Raw genomic sequence first — 20,572 nt, 5'->3', positions numbered from 1 at the left:
ACACTTGCCCCGTGTGAGGCTCGAACTCACGACCTTCAGATTATGAGACTGACGCGCTGCCTACTGCGCCAACGAGGCCCACAGGACACACCACTCCAAATGGGTGGTTACTCGTGCACAAATGCTTGGGCTGCTGGGTTGTTCCACCACTTCCCTTTGTTTGCTTTACAATTGCTTATTCGACATCGTGCCCTTAGCTTCAAACCCAAGCATCTTCTGTCAGCTCTCTCATGGTAGTAACGGCTGGTCGACCTGGCCAATATTGGACTAACCAACGCCAGCAGCAAACCAAAATTTCTGGGCTTTCAAGGTCATGCAATTGGGATTGTCTCTTATATACCACCGTCTTCTGAAATCTCTCCCGGAAGGTATGATACTAAGGCCCTCAATACATAAAGACCAAAACAAGGCTCCGACTTACCTCTGGCAAGCCTGAAGTTTGCAGGTGTAGTGTAAAGTATATAATTTACATACTCAGCTCTGCTTGGACATTTGGTGTACCAGTATACGTCACGAGAAGGACTTCCCCAACAGCTTTCCAACATCAGAACTGGGGACTTCTCACTCCCGCGACTTTTCTGCCACTTTTCATGTTCACCACCGCGCGCAACATTGTGATACCTGACGGGAGACTCAACGACTCTTGTTTGACCATTTCTCCGCCGGTACCTTTCCCACTGCGCTGCCTACAGAGTGCCCCTAGCCTCTAAAACCTCGCTGCATTGGCCGGGAATCGAACCCGGGCCTCCCGCGTGGCAGGCGAGAATTCTACCACTGAACCACCAATGCTCTCGTGCTTCACTGGCTTTTTCCACTCGGACGTTGGAACACTTTTCCCTCTGTTCCTTCCCGCCACGGTTTCCTTCTAGTGCCGTATGAGTTGGAAATGTCTCAAAACTCCAGCCTACTCTGATGTTTCTCTCTGGGTACTAACTGCTAGAGTAGTTTGGTGTGTGTCTGAGGTAGAACTTGAGTTTCATGCACTCGTTTTGGTGCTCTCTGTAAAATCTTCTATCTTCTGTCTCTTGCAAGAGAGCTTTACTGGCTGGTGGGTGTCTCGTGTATTTAAGCCTTTACGGATTGTTTTGTCTCATGACAAAAAACCAAAGAGAATTTCCTCAAAACAGAGTCAGCTCGCCTAAACTGACAAATGGAAACTGTCAACTTAACAAGGACCTCCAGAGGCCTCGCAGTGAGAGTCTCTCACAAAGGCCAAACTCAGCGAGCACTTACCACAAACCATTCAACACCACAAGATCTCTGCTGGTACACCCTAAACACCTTCATATCCGACTGGACATGATTCCAGGCAAAGCCATAGATAGAACGAAACACTTGCCCCGTGTGAGGCTCGAACTCACGACCTTCAGATTATGAGACTGACGCGCTGCCTACTGCGCCAACGAGGCCCACAGGACACACCACTCCAAATGGGTGGTTACTCGTGCACAAATGCTTGGGCTGCTGGGTTGTTCCACCACTTCCCTTTGTTTGCTTTACAATTGCTTATTCGACATCGTGCCCTTAGCTTCAAACCCAAGCATCTTCTGTCAGCTCTCTCATGGTAGTAACGGCTGGTCGACCTGGCCAATATTGGACTAACCAACGCCAGCAGCAAACCAAAATTTCTGGGCTTTCAAGGTCATGCAATTGGGATTGTCTCTTATATACCACCGTCTTCTGAAATCTCTCCCGGAAGGTATGATACTAAGGCCCTCAATACATAAAGACCAAAACAAGGCTCCGACTTACCTCTGGCAAGCCTGAAGTTTGCAGGTGTAGTGTAAAGTATATAATTTACATACTCAGCTCTGCTTGGACATTTGGTGTACCAGTATACGTCACGAGAAGGACTTCCCCAACAGCTTTCCAACATCAGAACTGGGGACTTCTCACTCCCGCGACTTTTCTGCCACTTTTCATGTTCACCACCGCGCGCAACATTGTGATACCTGACGGGAGACTCAACGACTCTTGTTTGACCATTTCTCCGCCGGTACCTTTCCCACTGCGCTGCCTACAGAGTGCCCCTAGCCTCTAAAACCTCGCTGCATTGGCCGGGAATCGAACCCGGGCCTCCCGCGTGGCAGGCGAGAATTCTACCACTGAACCACCAATGCTCTCGTGCTTCACTGGCTTTTTCCACTCGGACGTTGGAACACTTTTCCCTCTGTTCCTTCCCGCCACGGTTTCCTTCTAGTGCCGTATGAGTTGGAAATGTCTCAAAACTCCAGCCTACTCTGATGTTTCTCTCTGGGTACTAACTGCTAGAGTAGTTTGGTGTGTGTCTGAGGTAGAACTTGAGTTTCATGCACTCGTTTTGGTGCTCTCTGTAAAATCTTCTATCTTCTGTCTCTTGCAAGAGAGCTTTACTGGCTGGTGGGTGTCTCGTGTATTTAAGCCTTTACGGATTGTTTTGTCTCATGACAAAAAACCAAAGAGAATTTCCTCAAAACAGAGTCAGCTCGCCTAAACTGACAAATGGATACTGTCAACTTAACAAGGACCTCCAGAGGCCTCGCAGTGAGAGTCTCTCACAAAGGTCAAACTCAGCGAGCACTTACCACAAACCATTCAACACCACAAGATCTCTGCTGGTACACCCTAAACACCTTCATATCCGACTGGACATGATTCCAGGCAAAGCCATAGATAGAACAAAACACTTGCCCCGTGTGAGGCTCGAACTCACGACCTTCAGATTATGAGACTGACGCGCTGCCTACTGCGCCAACGAGGCCCACAGGACACACCACTCCAAATGGGTGGTTACTCGTGCACAAATGCTTCGGCTGCTGAGTTGTTCCACCACTTCCCTTTGTTTGCTTTACAATTGCTTATTCGACATCGTGCCCTTAGCTTCAAACCCAAGCATCTTCTGTCAGCTCTCTCATGGTAGTAACGGCTGGTCGACCTGGCCAATATTGGACTAACCAACGCCAGCAGCAAACCAAAATTTCTGGGCTTTCAAGGTCATGCAATTGGGATTGTCTCTTATATTCCACCGTCTTCTGAAATCTCTCCCAGAAGGTATGATACTAAGGCCCTCAATACATAAAGACCAAAACAAGGCTCCGACTTACCTCTGGCAAGCCTGAAGTTTGCAGGTGTAGTGTAAAGTATATAATTTACATACTCAGCTCTGCTTGGACATTTGGTGTACCAGTATACGTCACGAGAAGGACTTCCCCAACAGCTTTCCAACATCAGAACTGGGGACTTCTCACTCCCGCGACTTTTCTGCCACTTTTCATGTTCACCACCGCGCGCAACATTGTGATACCTGACGGGAGACTCAACGACTCTTGTTTGACCATTTCTCCGCCGGTACCTTTCCCACTGCGCTGCCTACAGAGTGCCCCTAGCCTCTAAAACCTCGCTGCATTGGCCGGGAATCGAACCCGGGCCTCCCGCGTGGCAGGCGAGAATTCTACCACTGAACCACCAATGCTCTCGTGCTTCACTGGCTTTTTCCACTCGGACGTTGGAACACTTTTCCCTCTGTTCCTTCCCGCCACGGTTTCCTTCTAGTGCCGTATGAGTTGGAAATGTCTCAAAACTCCAGCCTACTCTGATGTTTCTCTCTGGGTACTAACTGCTAGAGTAGTTTGGTGTGTGTCTGAGGTAGAACTTGAGTTTCATGCACTCGTTTTGGTGCTCTCTGTAAAATCTTCTATCTTCTGTCTCTTGCAAGAGAGCTTTACTGGCTGGTGGGTGTCTCGTGTATTTAAGCCTTTACGGATTGTTTTGTCTCATGACAAAAAACCAAAGAGAATTTCCTCAAAACAGAGTCAGCTCGCCTAAACTGACAAATGGAAACTGTCAACTTAACAAGGACCTCCAGAGGCCTCGCAGTGAGAGTCTCTCACAAAGGTCAAACTCAGCGAGCACTTACCACAAACCATTCAACACCACAAGATCTCTGCTGGTACACCCTAAACACCTTCATATCCGACTGGACATGATTCCAGGCAAAGCCATAGATAGAACAAAACACTTGCCCCGTGTGAGGCTCGAACTCACGACCTTCAGATTATGAGACTGACGCGCTGCCTACTGCGCCAACGAGGCCCACAGGACACACCACTCCAAATGGGTGGTTACTCGTGCACAAATGCTTCGGCTGCTGAGTTGTTCCACCACTTCCCTTTGTTTGCTTTACAATTGCTTATTCGACATCGTGCCCTTAGCTTCAAACCCAAGCATCTTCTGTCAGCTCTCTCATGGTAGTAACGGCTGGTCGACCTGGCCAATATTGGACTAACCAACGCCAGCAGCAAACCAAAATTTCTGGGCTTTCAAGGTCATGCAATTGGGATTGTCTCTTATATTCCACCGTCTTCTGAAATCTCTCCCAGAAGGTATGATACTAAGGCCCTCAATACATAAAGACCAAAACAAGGCTCCGACTTACCTCTGGCAAGCCTGAAGTTTGCAGGTGTAGTGTAAAGTATATAATTTACATACTCAGCTCTGCTTGGACATTTGGTGTACCAGTATACGTCACGAGAAGGACTTCCCCAACAGCTTTCCAACATCAGAAGTGGGGACTTCTCACTCCCGCGACTTTTCTGCCACTTTTCATGTTCACCACCGCGCGCAACATTGTGATACCTGACGGGAGACTCAACGACTCTTGTTTGACCATTTCTCCGCCGGTACCTTTCCCACTGCGCTGCCTACAGAGTGCCCCTAGCCTCTAAAACCTCGCTGCATTGGCCGGGAATCGAACCCGGGCCTCCCGCGTGGCAGGCGAGAATTCTACCACTGAACCACCAATGCTCTCGTGCTTCACTGGCTTTTTCCACTCGGACGTTGGAACACTTTTCCCTCTGTTCCTTCCCGCCACGGTTTCCTTCTAGTGCCGTATGAGTTGGAAATGTCTCAAAACTCCAGCCTACTCTGATGTTTCTCTCTGGGTACTAACTGCTAGAGTAGTTTGGTGTGTGTCTGAGGTAGAACTTGAGTTTCATGCACTCGTTTTGGTGCTCTCTGTAAAATCTTCTATCTTCTGTCTCTTGCAAGAGAGCTTTACTGGCTGGTGGGTGTCTCGTGTATTTAAGCCTTTACGGATTGTTTTGTCTCATGACAAAAAACCAAAGAGAATTTCCTCAAAACAGAGTCAGCTCGCCTAAACTGACAAATGGAAACTGTCAACTTAACAAGGACCTCCAGAGGCCTCGCAGTGAGAGTCTCTCACAAAGGTCAAACTCAGCAAGCACTTACCACAAACCATTCAACACCACAAGATCTCTGCTGGTACACCCTAAACACCTTCATATCCGACTGGACATGATTCCAGGCAAAGCCATAGATAGAACAAAACACTTGCCCCGTGTGAGGCTCGAACTCACGACCTTCAGATTATGAGACTGACGCGCTGCCTACTGCGCCAACGAGGCCCACAGGACACACCACTCCAAATGGGTGGTTACTCGTGCACAAATGCTTCGGCTGCTGAGTTGTTCCACCACTTCCCTTTGTTTGCTTTACAATTGCTTATTCGACATCGTGCCCTTAGCTTCAAACCCAAGCATCTTCTTTCAGCTCTCTCATGGTAGTAACGGCTGGTCGACCTGGCCAATATTGGACTAACCAACGCCAGCAGCAAACCAAAATTTCTGGGCTTTCAAGGTCATGCAATTGGGATTGTCTCTTATATTCCACCGTCTTCTGAAATCTCTCCCAGAAGGTATGATACTAAGGCCCTCAATACATGAAGACCAAAACAAGGCTCCGACTTACCTCTGGCAAGCCTGAAGTTTGCAGGTGTAGTGTAAAGTATATAATTTACATACTCAGCTCTGCTTGGACATTTGGTGTACCAGTATACGTCACGAGAAGGACTTCCCCAACAGCTTTCCAACATCAGAACTGGGGACTTCTCACTCCCGCGACTTTTCTGCCACTTTTCATGTTCACCACCGCGCGCAACATTGTGATACCTGACGGGAGACTCAACGACTCTTGTTTGACCATTTCTCCGCCGGTACCTTTCCCACTGCGCTGCCTACAGAGTGCCCCTAGCCTCTAAAACCTCGCTGCATTGGCCGGGAATCGAACCCGGGCCTCCCGCGTGGCAGGCGAGAATTCTACCACTGAACCACCAATGCTCTCGTGCTTCACTGGCTTTTTCCACTCGGACGTTGGAACACTTTTCCCTCTGTTCCTTCCCGCCACGGTTTCCTTCTAGTGCCGTATGAGTTGGAAATGTCTCAAAACTCCAGCCTACTCTGATGTTTCTCTCTGGGTACTAACTGCTAGAGTAGTTTGGTGTGTGTCTGAGGTAGAACTTGAGTTTCATGCACTCGTTTTGGTGCTCTCTGTAAAATCTTCTATCTTCTGTCTCTTGCAAGAGAGCTTTACTGGCTGGTGGGTGTCTCGTGTATTTAAGCCTTTACGGATTGTTTTGTCTCATGACAAAAAACCAAAGAGAATTTCCTCAAAACAGAGTCAGCTCGCCTAAACTGACAAATGGATACTGTCAACTTAACAAGGACCTCCAGAGGCCTCGCAGTGAGAGTCTCTCACAAAGGTCAAACTCAGCGAGCACTTACCACAAACCATTCAACACCACAAGATCTCTGCTGGTACACCCTAAACACCTTCATATCCGACTGGACATGATTCCAGGCAAAGCCATAGATAGAACAAAACACTTGCCCCGTGTGAGGCTCGAACTCACGACCTTCAGATTATGAGACTGACGCGCTGCCTACTGCGCCAACGAGGCCCACAGGACACACCACTCCAAATGGGTGGTTACTCGTGCACAAATGCTTCGGCTGCTGAGTTGTTCCACCACTTCCCTTTGTTTGCTTTACAATTGCTTATTCGACATCGTGCCCTTAGCTTCAAACCCAAGCATCTTCTGTCAGCTCTCTCATGGTAGTAACGGCTGGTCGACCTGGCCAATATTGGACTAACCAACGCCAGCAGCAAACCAAAATTTCTGGGCTTTCAAGGTCATGCAATTGGGATTGTCTCTTCTATTCCACCGTCTTCTGAAATCTCTCCCAGAAGGTATGATACTAAGGCCCTCAATACATAAAGACCAAAACAAGGCTCCGACTTACCTCTGGCAAGCCTGAAGTTTGCAGGTGTAGTGTAAAGTATATAATTTACATACTCAGCTCTGCTTGGACATTTGGTGTACCAGTATACGTCACGAGAAGGACTTCCCCAACAGCTTTCCAACATCAGAACTGGGGACTTCTCACTCCCGCGACTTTTCTGCCACTTTTCATGTTCACCACCGCGCGCAACATTGTGATACCTGACGGGAGACTCAACGACTCTTGTTTGACCATTTCTCCGCCGGTACCTTTCCCACTGCGCTGCCTACAGAGTGCCCCTAGCCTCTAAAACCTCGCTGCATTGGCCGGGAATCGAACCCGGGCCTCCCGCGTGGCAGGCAAGAATTCTACCACTGAACCACCAATGCTCTCGTGCTTCACTGGCTTTTTCCACTCGGACGTTGGAACACTTTTCCCTCTGTTCCTTCCCGCCACGGTTTCCTTCTAGTGCCGTATGAGTTGGAAATGTCTCAAAACTCCAGCCTACTCTGATGTTTCTCTCTGGGTACTAACTGCTAGAGTAGTTTGGTGTGTGTCTGAGGTAGAACTTGAGTTTCATGCACTCGTTTTGGTGCTCTCTGTAAAATCTTCTATCTTCTGTCTCTTGCAAGAGAGCTTTACTGGCTGGTGGGTGTCTCGTGTATTTAAGCCTTTACGGATTGTTTTGTCTCATGACAAAAAACCAAAGAGAATTTCCTCAAAACAGAGTCAGCTCACCTAAACTGACAAATGGATACTGTCAACTTAACAAGGACCTCCAGAGGCCTCGCAGTGAGAGTCTCTCACAAAGGTCAAACTCAGCGAGCACTTACCACAAACCATTCAACACCACAAGATCTCTGCTGGTACACCCTAAACACCTTCATATCCGACTGGACATGATTCCAGGCAAAGCCATAGATAGAACAAAACACTTGCCCCGTGTGAGGCTCGAACTCACGACCTTCAGATTATGAGACTGACGCGCTGCCTACTGCGCCAACGAGGCCCACAGGACACACCACTCCAAATGGGTGGTTACTCGTGCACAAATGCTTCGGCTGCTGAGTTGTTCCACCACTTCCCTTTGTTTGCTTTACAATTGCTTATTCGACATCGTGCCCTTAGCTTCAAACCCAAGCATCTTCTGTCAGCTCTCTCATGGTAGTAACGGCTGGTCGACCTGGCCAATATTGGACTAACCAACGCCAGCAGCAAACCAAAATTTCCTGTCTTTCAAGGTCATGCAATTGGGATTGTCTCTTATATACCACCGTCTTCTGAAATCTCTCCCGGAAGGTATGATACTAAGGCCCTCAATACATAAAGACCAAAACAAGGCTCCGACTTACCTCTGGCAAGCCTGAAGTTTGCAGGTGTAGTGTAAAGTATATAATTTACATACTCAGCTCTGCTTGGACATTTGGTGTACCAGTATACGTCACGAGAAGGACTTCCCCAACAGCTTTCCAACATCAGAACTGGGGACTTCTCACTCCCGCGACTTTTCTGCCACTTTTCATGTTCACCACCGCGCGCAACATTGTGATACCTGACGGGAGACTCAACGACTCTTGTTTGACCATTTCTCCGCCGGTACCTTTCCCACTGCGCTGCCTACAGAGTGCCCCTAGCCTCTAAAACCTCGCTGCATTGGCTGGGAATCGAACCCGGGCCTCCCGCGTGGCAGGCGAGAATTCTACCACTGAACCACCAATGCTCTCGTGCTTTACTGGCTTTTTCCACTCGGACGTTGGAACACTTTTCCCTCTGTTCCTTCCCGCCACGGTTTCCTTCTAGTGCCGTATGAGTTGGAAATGTCTCAAAACTCCAGCCTACTCTGATGTTTCTCTCTGGGTACTAACTGCTAGAGTAGTTTGGTGTGTGTCTGAGGTAGAACTTGAGTTTCATGCACTCGTTTTGGTGCTCTCTGTAAAATCTTCTATCTTCTGTCTCTTGCAAGAGAGCTTTACTGGCTGGTGGGTGTCTCGTGTATTTAAGCCTTTACGGATTGTTTTGTCTCATGACAAAAAACCAAAGAGAATTTCCTCAAAACAGAGTCAGCTCGCCTAAACTGACAAATGGAAACTGTCAACTTAACAAGGACCTCCAGAGGCCTCGCAGTGAGAGTCTCTCACAAAGGTCAAACTCAGCGAGCACTTACCACAAACCATTCAACACCACAAGATCTCTGCTGGTACACCCTAAACACCTTCATATCCGACTGGACATGATTCCAGGCAAAGCCATAGATAGAACAAAACACTTGCCCCGTGTGAGGCTCGAACTCACGACCTTCAGATTATGAGACTGACGCGCTGCCTACTGCGCCAACGAGGCCCACAGGACACACCACTCCAAATGGGTGGTTACTCGTGCACAAATGCTTGGGCTGCTGGGTTGTTCCACCACTTCCCTTTGTTTGCTTTACAATTGCTTATTCGACATCGTGCCCTTAGCTTCAAACCCAAGCATCTTCTGTCAGCTCTCTCATGGTAGTAACGGCTGGTCGACCTGGCCAATATTGGACTAACCAACGCCAGCAGCAAACCAAAATTTCTGGGCTTTCAAGGTCATGCAATTGGGATTGTCTCTTATATACCACCGTCTTCTGAAATCTCTCCCGGAAGGTATGATACTAAGGCCCTCAATACATAAAGACCAAAACAAGGCTCCGACTTACCTCTGGCAAGCCTGAAGTTTGCAGGTGTAGTGTAAAGTATATAATTTACATACTCAGCTCTGCTTGGACATTTGGTGTACCAGTATACGTCACGAGAAGGACTTCCCCAACAGCTTTCCAACATCAGAACTGGGGACTTCTCACTCCCGCGACTTTTCTGCCACTTTTCATGTTCACCACCGCGCGCAACATTGTGATACCTGACGGGAGACTCAACGACTCTTGTTTGACCATTTCTCCGCCGGTACCTTTCCCACTGCGCTGCCTACAGAGTGCCCCTAGCCTCTAAAACCTCGCTGCATTGGCCGGGAATCGAACCCGGGCCTCCCGCGTGGCAGGCGAGAATTCTACCACTGAACCACCAATGCTCTCGTGCTTTACTGGCTTTTTCCACTCGGACGTTGGAACACTTTTCCCTCTGTTCCTTCCCGCCACGGTTTCCCTCTAGTGCCGTATGAGTTGGAAATGTCTCAAAACTCCAGCCTACTCTGATGTTTCTCTCTGGGTACTAACTGCTAGAGTAGTTTGGTGTGTGTCTGAGGTAGAACTTGAGTTTCATGCACTCATTTTGGTGCTCTCTGTAAAATCTTCTATCTTCTGTCTCTTGCAAGAGAGCTTTACTGGCTGGTGGGTGTCTCGTGTATTTAAGCCTTTACGGATTGTTTTGTCTCATGACAAAAAACCAAAGAGAATTTCCTCAAAACAGAGTCAGCTCGCCTAAACTGACAAATGGATACTGTCAACTTAACAAGGACCTCCAGAGGCCTCGCAGTGAGAGTCTCTCACAAAGGCCAAACTCAGCAAGCACTTACCACAAACCATTCAACACCACAAGATCTCTGCTGGTACACCCTAAACACCTCCATATCCGACTGGACATGATTCCAGGCAAAGCCATAGATAGAACAAAACACTTGCCCCGTGTGAGGCTCGAACTCACGACCTTCAGATTATGAGACTGACGCGCTGCCTACTGCGCCAACGAGGCCCACAGGACACACCACTCCAAATGGGTGGTTACTCGTGCACAAATGCTTGGGCTGCTGGGTTGTTCCACCACTTCCCTTTGTTTGCTTTACAATTGCTTATTCGACATCGTGCCCTTAGCTTCAAACCCAAGCATCTTCTGTCAGCTCTCTCATGGTAGTAACGGCTGGTCGACCTGGCCAATATTGGACTAACCAACGCCAGCAGCAAACCAAAATTTCTGGGCTTTCAAGGTCATGCAATTGGGATTGTCTCTTATATACCACCGTCTTCTGAAATCTCTCCCGGAAGGTATGATACTAAGGCCCTCAATACATAAAGACCAAAACAAGGCTCCGACTTACCTCTGGCAAGCCTGAAGTTTGCAGGTGTAGTGTAAAGTATAGGGTAAACGTCCCTATTAAGCCCGCGTACCATATAAGCCCACTTGCAACTTCTGAGTCGAATTTAAAAAAAAACACATCATAATTTATTTCTGTTTGATGTTTCTTCCCATGAAGCTGCTTGTTACATAAATGACACTTTTTATTGTAAGTCAATCAGATTTGTCAATATTGAGTTATCGAAGCATATGTGTGACATGTGCCTGCTGATCCCAAAAGAAGTTGCAAGAAAACTTTGGTGATTTTGGTACCCTCAGAAAATAACATTTTTTGCATATTTCTACTCCTATTTTTGGTAAATACTCAATTGTTATCAAAATTTAAGAGATTAGTGATTTGAATAAGACATATGTTAGAATATTACTTGAATCAGAAATATTGTTTCTTTTGAAATCAAAATATGAGTTTTAGCATGCAAGCAAACAGACCACATGCTGCATCAATAGAGTAGCTGCATAGTATGGTTCATTGCAATGACATAAAGCATGATAAGTATGTATAGTTTACATTTTTGTATGCAGTTCATATTATTATACTGTTAAATAGATAATAAATGTGTATGTTTATCTTTATTTATTTTTTAATTAACATTTTTATCTGGTGGGCTTAAAGGGTACGCTACCAAAAAAAATCACACTGTTTGGGGTGGATATAAATGAGTATAACTAATTATTTCTCAGCATGATCAATTAATACTCTTCATGTTATGTTAGCACACCATGTATAGATTTATTTCATATAGTTTTTTTTAATGTCATGTGCATAGAATAAAAATATTCTGTCTTTTAACCATAAAGTCACTGATTTTCCCTTTAAGCCCACCTGCTCCTATTAAGCCCACTTGACTGTGTTTCAATGGGGATTTTGTCCCTTTTGACTTTTGAACCATTCCCCCCCCCTAATTTTAACCTCACCTCATGAATCAGCTCAATAAATTTCATAATTATATTTAAATATCACTGATATTAAATAGGTCAATTCATTCTGGACAGCCCTATATTCTATGCTAACATAAGCAATATTTTTCTAATCTTTACTTTTCAGATAAGTTTTAGTTTAAGATGAGATAATGAGCGTTAAGATGTTATGACCGATGTCTCCTCACAATGAACTGTATGTTATAATGTTACTCCACAATGAACTGAATGGTTTTAAAATGTGTTCTTACAAGGTTTTCAAACTATTAGCCTAAACGTGATTAACATTCGAAAATCAGTTAAATTTATTGTTTAATTGTAAATCCTGAAATTGACTCATTTACCATCCCTAGAACATTAGTGTTGAATCTGCAAGCTGTTTTTCCAGTCAGTTGGTCTTCAGAAATCTTCATAAAAACATCTTCGTACTTTCAACCAGCTGGCTGAACCAGAAATTTTGGCCAATTTCAAAAGCCAACAGCACACCATAGAATAGAGATACAGACAAAATGACAACACATATTGAAAGATGAAGTATTTGAGAATAATTTCCACTATAGTTTTAATTTTGTTCATGAATAGTTTTTTGGCTACATTCCAAAGAGGACATGTTGTAAGTTTAGCTTTTTCTGTGTTGACAACATAGCAAAATGGCTGGTCACGCCCATTTCAAATGCCATTTACAGGCCATAGGAATGAAGTGGAGACAAAATGAAAATAGCTATTGAGAGCTAAGAGTTTACAGATTTGAATAGAACAAGTTTGTATTCTTAAGATTTTTTAATATATATATTTATTTATCAACAAATCATGAAGTGGGCCTATTTGGAACACCCATGGGCTTAAAGGGTACGTTAGGTACCCATTAAGCCCATACCGGACTTTTGCCATATTTTGACAAATTAAACATTAAAAACATTAGAAACTGGAATAAATGAATTGTTGACACTTCAAATGAGAGATTAGACTTTCATTTTAACAAAAATGTTCTCACTTAAATTGGGGCATTATATATGAAAAATGTCTGAAAAGTGGATTTGGTGGGCTTAATAGGGACGTTTACCTATAATTTACATACTCAGCTCTGCTTGGACATTTGGTGTACCAGTATACGTCACGAGAAGGACTTCCCCAACAGCTTTCCAACATCAGAACTGGGGACTTCTCACTCCCGCGGCTTTTCTGCCACTTTTCATGTTCGCAACCGCGTGCAACATTGTGATACCTGATGGGAGACTCAACGACTCTTGTTTGACCATTTCTCCGCCGGTACCTTTCCCACTGCGTTGCCTACAGAGTGCCCCTAGCCTCTAAAACCTCGCTGCATTGGCCGGGAATCGAACCCGGGCCTCCCGCGTGGCAGGCGAGAATTCTACCACTGAACCACCAATGCTCTCGTGCTTTACTGGCTTTTTCCACTCGGACGTTGGAACACTTTTCCCTCTGTTCCTTCCCGCCACGGTTTCCTTCTAGTGCCGTATGAGTTGGAAATGTCTCAAAACTCCAGCCTACTCTGATGTTTCTCTCTGGGAACTAACTGCTAGAGTAGTTTGGTGTGTGTCTGAGGTAGAACTTGAGTTTCTTGCACTCGTTTTGGTGCTTTCTGTAAAATCTTCTATCTTCTGTCTCTTGCAAGAGAGCTTTACTGGCTGGTGGGTGTCTCGTGTATTTAAGCCTTTACGGATTGTTTTGTCTCGTGACAAAAAACCAAAGAGAATTTCCTCAAAACAGAGTCAGCTCGCCTAAACTGACAAATGGATACTGTCAACTTAACAAGGACCTCCAGAGGCCTCGCAGTGAGAGTCTCTCACAAAGGTCAAACTCAGCGAGCACTTACCACAAACCATTCAACACCACAAGATCTCTGCTGGTACACCCTAAACACCTTCATATCCGACTGGACATGATTCCAGGCAAAGCCATAGATAGAACAAAACACTTGCCCCGTGTGAGGCTCGAACTCACGACCTTCAGATTATGAGACTGACGCGCTGCCTACTGCGCCAACGAGGCCCACAGGACACACCACTCCAAATGGGTGGTTACTCGTGCACAAATGCTTCGGCTGCTGGGTTTTCCCAATACTTAGCTGTTTCCTTTACAATTTCCTTATCTACATTGTGCCCTTAGCTTCAAACCAAAGCATCTTATGACAGAACTCTCATGGTAGTAATGGTTGGTCGATCATGACAATATTGAACCTTTTTGTATTTTTTTCCCCAGATTGAATTAAATTCAGTTGTAACGCCAGCACTGAGGTAAACTTGTTGCTCTATCTTTCAGTAATTCCACTACTTACCAGTGACCTTATCAGTGATCAGACCTCTGAAAAAGTGTATATGGATCTGCATGCGCAGTCCATGTGCAAGTCCACAGCTGTCTGTTGAAGGTGGAAAGCATGAATTGGCCTTAAATGGGTGGTTCCTCACTAGATATTGCTGATTGACTTTGTGGTGAGATTACTTTGCCAACCACACTGTTTCCAATGTAAAGAAAGGACTTTCCATTTAACTCAACATAATTCAATTTAACTTTTAAGCCAGCAAAGTCAAGAAGTGCTCTGAAAAATGTAAAACCATGAAAACTTCACAAGTTCAATGTGAACTCCTTTTTTCAGTACAATGAATGAAAAGTTAAAAGCTTATTGCATTGGCCGGGAATCGAACCCGGGCCTCCCGCGTGGCAGGCGAGAATTCTACCACTGAACCACCAATGCTTACATGTATAGCTTCCTTTTTCCAGTGTGGCGTTGGACTATTTTCCCCTCTGTTCCTTCTGTACAAAGTTTCCTTCTAGAGCGATATGACTTGGAAATGTCTGACTCACTCCAGGTTTCTCTGACACATCACTCCCTTAGTGGTAGCTGCTAGAGTAGTTTGGTGGTGATGGTGAAGCTTAGCTTAATTTGTCGGGCACAGCCCTCCGGGAATACCGTCTGGCGGTTGTATGCCTCCACCAACCAGTCACATTGCAGTTTACATCCATGTCTGTCCACACTCATGTAATATTTGTAGTGTAGACTTTGAAAGTATTTACTAAGATTTTATAAGTGTATTTTCCTTGAATGTGTTCACATGCTTGACCAAAAGTTGTAGCCATGACAGTAGACAACACTTCCAATATGGATATTGCAGCAAAGAATCTACAAATTCTGAAATGTGGATGCTTCACACACATCTTCAACCTGGCAGCACAGAAGATCTTTACAATCACCACAGTTTCAAGGTGGGCACCCAAAATTAGTGTCATCAATTCAGTATCCAACCGAATGTGAGATATTGTCACAATCTCTCCTTCTGTTCCTGAGTTATGGCGTTGAATAATGGCCAGAAAAGTGTTTTTGCAGAACATTATGATGTCACAGTGATGTTGATCTTTGACCTTTTGGATATAAAATGTCATCACTTAATCCTCTTAGACATTTGCATATGAATTCTTGAATTATGGCCAAATTATGTTTTGTGAGGTCACAGTGACCTTGACCTTTGACAACCAATTCTAATCAGTTCATCCTTGAGTCCAAGTGGACATTTGTGCCAAATGTGAAGAAATCCTCTCGAGGCGTTCCTGAGATGTCACATTCACAAGAATGGTACTGACAGACAGACGGATGGATGGACAACTTGAAAACATAATGCCTCCAGCCATGGCTGTCGCCAGTCTCGAAGCATAAATATCAGTCAAATAGGGTTCATGCTCGTCTGAACGCCACCAAAGCCAAATGTCATTCATCTTTCTTGAGGAACCAGTCGGTTTAGTGAAAGTGTGAATACAAATGTCCTCTTCCTTATGTGAAGCACTCTGTTTGCTCAAAACAAAGCAAGAAACAGATGTATTCACACCATGTTAGTATAACTAAAAGCAATCATAAGTCCAGTAGTAGCATATTTTGCCAGAAAGTCCTGATTCAAAGAATTTTCCTCACAACGCTCTACAGTAACTCTGTCTGCTTTCCCACTTAAAAGGGGGAGGGGCAAAGTATATTGACATCTCCTCGTTAGTATAGTGGTAAGTATCCCCGCCTGTCACGCGGGAGACCGGGGTTCGATTCCCCGACGGGGAGTGTACATCCTTTTTTTTTTTTTTCACCCCTTAATACCATGTAACCAATGCACATATCCAGCTTCTTTTGATACCTCTCTCCTGTAGTTGGATGTTGACAGTTCTTTCAGGCTCTGTAGTGCTTCAGCTATAATCTCATGATGTTGCAGTAAATAGGAAAAACAAAAGAGCTTGACAGTGACCAAAAGATTGAAGGAACTATAAAACCCAATTAATTCATCTCAGGAACTAAAAGTTTTTGTCTTGCACATTCTAACAATACAAGTTTCCCAAAAAGCGAAAAGTGTGTTGCATTGGCCGGGAATCGAACCCGGGCCTCCCGCGTGGCAGGCGAGAATTCTACCACTGAACCACCAATGCTCACATATCAGAGACATTTTTGCTGCTGGGGTCTTGGACAATTTTTCCCTTCCACTCCTTCCCTACATAGTGCCTTTATTTTCCAAAAAGTTAAGTTAGTCTCTTCTTCTTTCTGGTGTGATATCTTGCATGTTCTGTGGTTCTTGACAGAGGATGATAGATGCTGGCTGTGGTCTGCATTTCTGTGGTTACTTGTTAAATTTTTAAAAAAATACAGATAAAACTATCAGCAGCACTCTAATGCTACTGTCCACTGTGACAAGATCTGAGACTGCATCACAAACACCAAACATCTTTGAGCTGTTGGGATTTTCTCAAGCTAATGATATATCATCCACAAATATACTGTGCATCCTTAATTGAAAGAGCTGAATATGCATGTCAGCCTTGCAGCAATTCACCCTACAACAAAAGTAAGTACACTGAGACAAAAGTAAGTCTGTGCAAGTTCACTGAGAGCCAGTAAACTGGAGTTGGAATATGTGTAAACATACTTTGCCAATAAAGATGATTCTGATTCTTTCTTGAGGAATCAGTATGTTTAGTGAAACCAGTGCAGAGTATGAACTCAAATAGTCTTCTTCCTTGTGTGAAACAACGTGTTTGCTCAGAACAGAGCAAGAAACAGATGTATGTATGTATACTTTGCTAGCAAGTGGTCAGTCTTTCTTCGCCCTCTACAGTAACACTGCCTGTTTTCACACTTAAAAGAGGGAGGGGCTAAACAACCTCACATCTCCTCGTTAGTATAGTGGTAAGTATCCCCGCCTGTCACGCGGGAGACCGGGGTTCGATTCCCCGACGGGGAGTGTACATCCTTTTTTTTTTTTCCCCCCTCCCTAATACCACTTAACCAATGCACATTTCTTTCTTCAAATATCTCAAAACGTTTTCTTACAGCTGTTTCTTATAACCTTAATTGATGAATAAAACATCCTTTATGGAGATGTGCCTTCATTTAGAGTGAACATGTAGTGAATCTCACAAAGAGAAAGCCTCTGCACATTCTGCATTTCATTCTACAATATCTTTTCTGCACCAATATTCAAAACTGTGACTATATTTGGTATGTTTACATGCACACTAATATTCAACTATTACTCCAGATATGACAATATTCTGAATTTGATATGGGTCATGTAAACAGCATATTCCATTTGGATATTATTAATTAGGCCTTATTCCAAATGTAAAATTTTTCGATTAAGACATGAGAGGTATGCCGGTATTATTCTGACTTTGTGACACACCAAAAACACTCAGCAGTGTAGTAGACATCATGGGAACACCTAGGTACTTGGTGTGCCTGCAACTATACATTTATAATATCAGTCATATCAATATCACTTATAAATATCAGGCAGCAGCTCATTAATGTTTGTCACCTCACTGGTTTCCTTAACTGCCTGCAGGGATCTTGTGATTCCCATTCCCACTGGAGCAGAGGGAAACTCTGAAAACCCTGAAAACCCTCTGCATGTAAACTGGAACATTGATGGAATATTCATAGTAGGAATATTGCCTTTTTTGGAATAAACCGGAATATTCTGTGCATGTAAACGTAGTCATTGTGTAGTGTATCTAGCAACACATAATTCCAGGCAAACCTGTGCATGTTACAAAACACATGCCCCGTGTGAGGCTCGAACTCACGACCTTCAGATTATGAGACTGACGCGCTGCCTACTGCGCCAACGAGGCCCACAGGTGTGCAGAACTGAATGAGTAAAACCCCTGGTATCTTTTTTTACTTAACATTAACAGAAATTACTAGTTGGCTTGTACGCAGCAATGCATCTTATTCCTACAAAAAATAAAGAATAAAAGCAGCAAATAGCAGATATGCACCACAAAAGAAGTGCATAACTGTGTTCAGTGGAATACTGTAATTGTACTGTGTTGCTGTTTTTGACTATTTGTACACAAAAATTTGGTGATGGGTATATAACAATCACCTTACGTCCACCATATACTTTAATTTCAAACAATACATTAATATTAAAAGTGAAAAAGTGTGTTGCATTGGCCGGGAATCGAACCCGGGCCTCCCGCGTGGCAGGCGAGAATTCTACCACTGAACCACCAATGCTCACATGAGCACTAAAAAAGCCTGTGTGTTTAAATACTACTATCTCCACAGACATACAATGACAAAAGCAGTTTCACTTTCACAATTACGTCAAATCTGTCAGGAAATACGGTACTTTTGCTTAGGCATAGTCCCACAGTAACTTGCTATACACAGACAACAGCATGTTAACATTACAACATAACCAAACATACTAAAACATTACCCACTAATCAATCCACTCATATCTCAATCACTGCTAACTAATAAATGCTATTAAGTGTAAGCCTTGAGAATCAATGGCTACAATGTATAATCAATAGACTTAAGAAGATAGAGAGAGAGAGAAAAAAAAAAAAAGTTGTGCGCCCAACGTGGGGCTCGAACCCACGACCCTGAGATTAAGAGTCTCATGCTCTACCGACTGAGCTAGCCGGGCCTGATGCAACATGAAAAACCTTCCCTTTATATAACATCTCACAGCTATCTAACAATGGAAATTACAATTCATCTATTGCTTCAATAAAAATTATCATTCTGATTGTTGGTTTCTCTAATACAGCTAACTGAACTGTATGATGCAAATGAAATGTAAACGAAAATTATTAAAATACTTACAGGAAAGTATTAAACTGTGATTTATTTTCCTTCCAAAAGCATTTATTCATATATCAGTTTGCTTCTAACAATTTCCTGTACTTGAGTAACAGCTTTCTACTAACAAAATCTTGCATCAAGCATGTTTATAAATCCATTTACCGCTAAATAAACTGTAGTAAAAGATATTGTTAAATTAAAAGCAAAACATTTGCCCCGTGTGAGGCTCGAACTCACGACCTTCAGATTATGAGACTGACGCGCTGCCTACTGCGCCAACGAGGCTTCAGTAACAACGTAACAGGAAGTGTTTATATAGGTGCTATACTAATAACCTTGCTCCATCATCCACTCACTCCGCTAGCTTACAGTTAGCCGTTAGCCTGCACACTGCAGCTACTGAAGTATTTTTACATTGTGGTATTGATAGGCTACTTTTACTCAAGTTAAGGATACCTCCTCCTGTTCACAGAATTTGATGGGTCACCAAATACGGTGTAACACCGGGGCGTGCAATACACTGGCGGAGACCCTGAATTGTTACTTTTCGACACTATAACCGGTTATATCGGCAGAAAAAACGTGATTTGGGCGTGAACACAACACCAACCAATAGCCTCAATGACCTCTAATGCCCTAAAACACACCACAATCAGCAGCGTTTGTGCTGATTGTACTGACAGCTAAAAGCCAAATAAAATATGTTGTTTGTAGTTTCTCTCTTTGTCCACCGGACGGTAGCAGAGTGCTTCTCACTCTCACTGTACAGCCTGCCCGCTTCTGACCTAAAGTTACCCCAGTATGCCTTCTTCACCATCCTTAACCTGTCTGTATAGTTTCCAAGTATATTTAGAGGAAATTAACATAATGGATGACTTATTCTCTACCTAATATTACACAAGGACACGACAAAGATATATTACAACTCCTACCTTGATGCGCCTGACTGAGAGCTTTCAGAAGATGTTAATTTAGATGGTGGATGAAAATTTAACAAAGGACCAACTTTGTAGCTTAACTTTCCACAATTTAAGTTGCATTTTCATGTATTTATTTGCTGGGAAGTTCGTGAAAATCACTTCAGAGCTTCCAAATGGGACAACCTTAAAAATTAATTAAAAGCGTGCAGATTTGCAGCTGAAACGCAGTGCAAACGATTTTTTCGGGTTTGCTGTGTTTGCACAACTCTGAACCAAAGTAAATATGGAGTGTTGAACTTACAATTAAGTAGTTAATAAAATTCTGACTTAATTGAGGCTTCGGGTAACACTTTGTAATGCGTTTCAGCTGCACCGTTTCAGTCTTTCTGCTAAGCTAGGAGAAACCTTCAGTTCAACTCATCTTAAATTAGCTAACATCCAGCTATACACGGTACAAATAGTCACAAAAATAGTATGTGGATAATAAAAGTTATGCTAATAGAGATAGTAGTAAGTTAACTCACCTATTAGCCGCAACGA

The 20,572-nt window shown here is 44.1% G+C and overlaps 27 non-coding genes across 27 annotated transcripts; 2 read left to right on the top strand and 25 right to left on the bottom strand.

Moving 5' to 3' along the window:
- Positions 1–5: 5 nt before the first annotated feature.
- Positions 6–78, bottom strand: trnam-cau (transfer RNA methionine (anticodon CAU)). Its single transcript has one exon. It is a non-coding gene; the product is annotated as a tRNA-Met (tRNA).
- Positions 79–718: 640 nt separating this feature from the next.
- On the bottom strand, positions 719–789 carry trnag-gcc (transfer RNA glycine (anticodon GCC)). Its single transcript has one exon. It is a non-coding gene; the product is annotated as a tRNA-Gly (tRNA).
- A 547-nt stretch (positions 790–1,336) lies between these two features.
- trnam-cau (transfer RNA methionine (anticodon CAU)) lies at positions 1,337–1,409 on the bottom strand. Its single transcript has one exon. It is a non-coding gene; the product is annotated as a tRNA-Met (tRNA).
- A 640-nt stretch (positions 1,410–2,049) lies between these two features.
- trnag-gcc (transfer RNA glycine (anticodon GCC)) lies at positions 2,050–2,120 on the bottom strand. The gene has a single exon. It is a non-coding gene; the product is annotated as a tRNA-Gly (tRNA).
- A 547-nt stretch (positions 2,121–2,667) lies between these two features.
- Positions 2,668–2,740, bottom strand: trnam-cau (transfer RNA methionine (anticodon CAU)). The gene has a single exon. It is a non-coding gene; the product is annotated as a tRNA-Met (tRNA).
- A 640-nt stretch (positions 2,741–3,380) lies between these two features.
- On the bottom strand, positions 3,381–3,451 carry trnag-gcc (transfer RNA glycine (anticodon GCC)). The gene has a single exon. It is a non-coding gene; the product is annotated as a tRNA-Gly (tRNA).
- Positions 3,452–3,998: 547 nt separating this feature from the next.
- Positions 3,999–4,071, bottom strand: trnam-cau (transfer RNA methionine (anticodon CAU)). The gene has a single exon. It is a non-coding gene; the product is annotated as a tRNA-Met (tRNA).
- Positions 4,072–4,711: 640 nt separating this feature from the next.
- trnag-gcc (transfer RNA glycine (anticodon GCC)) lies at positions 4,712–4,782 on the bottom strand. Its single transcript has one exon. It is a non-coding gene; the product is annotated as a tRNA-Gly (tRNA).
- A 547-nt stretch (positions 4,783–5,329) lies between these two features.
- On the bottom strand, positions 5,330–5,402 carry trnam-cau (transfer RNA methionine (anticodon CAU)). The gene has a single exon. It is a non-coding gene; the product is annotated as a tRNA-Met (tRNA).
- Positions 5,403–6,042: 640 nt separating this feature from the next.
- trnag-gcc (transfer RNA glycine (anticodon GCC)) lies at positions 6,043–6,113 on the bottom strand. Its single transcript has one exon. It is a non-coding gene; the product is annotated as a tRNA-Gly (tRNA).
- Positions 6,114–6,660: 547 nt separating this feature from the next.
- trnam-cau (transfer RNA methionine (anticodon CAU)) lies at positions 6,661–6,733 on the bottom strand. The gene has a single exon. It is a non-coding gene; the product is annotated as a tRNA-Met (tRNA).
- A 640-nt stretch (positions 6,734–7,373) lies between these two features.
- trnag-gcc (transfer RNA glycine (anticodon GCC)) lies at positions 7,374–7,444 on the bottom strand. The gene has a single exon. It is a non-coding gene; the product is annotated as a tRNA-Gly (tRNA).
- A 547-nt stretch (positions 7,445–7,991) lies between these two features.
- Positions 7,992–8,064, bottom strand: trnam-cau (transfer RNA methionine (anticodon CAU)). The gene has a single exon. It is a non-coding gene; the product is annotated as a tRNA-Met (tRNA).
- A 640-nt stretch (positions 8,065–8,704) lies between these two features.
- trnag-gcc (transfer RNA glycine (anticodon GCC)) lies at positions 8,705–8,775 on the bottom strand. The gene has a single exon. It is a non-coding gene; the product is annotated as a tRNA-Gly (tRNA).
- Positions 8,776–9,322: 547 nt separating this feature from the next.
- On the bottom strand, positions 9,323–9,395 carry trnam-cau (transfer RNA methionine (anticodon CAU)). The gene has a single exon. It is a non-coding gene; the product is annotated as a tRNA-Met (tRNA).
- Positions 9,396–10,035: 640 nt separating this feature from the next.
- trnag-gcc (transfer RNA glycine (anticodon GCC)) lies at positions 10,036–10,106 on the bottom strand. Its single transcript has one exon. It is a non-coding gene; the product is annotated as a tRNA-Gly (tRNA).
- Positions 10,107–10,653: 547 nt separating this feature from the next.
- Positions 10,654–10,726, bottom strand: trnam-cau (transfer RNA methionine (anticodon CAU)). Its single transcript has one exon. It is a non-coding gene; the product is annotated as a tRNA-Met (tRNA).
- A 2,621-nt stretch (positions 10,727–13,347) lies between these two features.
- Positions 13,348–13,418, bottom strand: trnag-gcc (transfer RNA glycine (anticodon GCC)). The gene has a single exon. It is a non-coding gene; the product is annotated as a tRNA-Gly (tRNA).
- Positions 13,419–13,965: 547 nt separating this feature from the next.
- Positions 13,966–14,038, bottom strand: trnam-cau (transfer RNA methionine (anticodon CAU)). Its single transcript has one exon. It is a non-coding gene; the product is annotated as a tRNA-Met (tRNA).
- A 632-nt stretch (positions 14,039–14,670) lies between these two features.
- On the bottom strand, positions 14,671–14,741 carry trnag-gcc (transfer RNA glycine (anticodon GCC)). The gene has a single exon. It is a non-coding gene; the product is annotated as a tRNA-Gly (tRNA).
- Positions 14,742–16,016: 1,275 nt separating this feature from the next.
- Positions 16,017–16,088, top strand: trnad-guc (transfer RNA aspartic acid (anticodon GUC)). The gene has a single exon. It is a non-coding gene; the product is annotated as a tRNA-Asp (tRNA).
- Positions 16,089–16,376: 288 nt separating this feature from the next.
- trnag-gcc (transfer RNA glycine (anticodon GCC)) lies at positions 16,377–16,447 on the bottom strand. The gene has a single exon. It is a non-coding gene; the product is annotated as a tRNA-Gly (tRNA).
- Positions 16,448–17,184: 737 nt separating this feature from the next.
- Positions 17,185–17,256, top strand: trnad-guc (transfer RNA aspartic acid (anticodon GUC)). The gene has a single exon. It is a non-coding gene; the product is annotated as a tRNA-Asp (tRNA).
- Positions 17,257–18,075: 819 nt separating this feature from the next.
- trnam-cau (transfer RNA methionine (anticodon CAU)) lies at positions 18,076–18,148 on the bottom strand. The gene has a single exon. It is a non-coding gene; the product is annotated as a tRNA-Met (tRNA).
- Positions 18,149–18,465: 317 nt separating this feature from the next.
- On the bottom strand, positions 18,466–18,536 carry trnag-gcc (transfer RNA glycine (anticodon GCC)). The gene has a single exon. It is a non-coding gene; the product is annotated as a tRNA-Gly (tRNA).
- Positions 18,537–18,881: 345 nt separating this feature from the next.
- trnak-cuu (transfer RNA lysine (anticodon CUU)) lies at positions 18,882–18,954 on the bottom strand. The gene has a single exon. It is a non-coding gene; the product is annotated as a tRNA-Lys (tRNA).
- Positions 18,955–19,324: 370 nt separating this feature from the next.
- On the bottom strand, positions 19,325–19,397 carry trnam-cau (transfer RNA methionine (anticodon CAU)). The gene has a single exon. It is a non-coding gene; the product is annotated as a tRNA-Met (tRNA).
- Positions 19,398–20,572: the final 1,175 nt, after the last annotated feature.

The sequence above is a fragment of the Thunnus thynnus genome, chromosome 24 (assembly GCF_963924715.1).
Source record: "Thunnus thynnus chromosome 24, fThuThy2.1, whole genome shotgun sequence".
Classification (NCBI taxonomy): Eukaryota; Metazoa; Chordata; class Actinopteri; order Scombriformes; family Scombridae; genus Thunnus; species Thunnus thynnus.
Note: the sequence above shows the minus strand (reverse complement) of the source record. Positions and strands in the feature narration are given on the sequence as shown.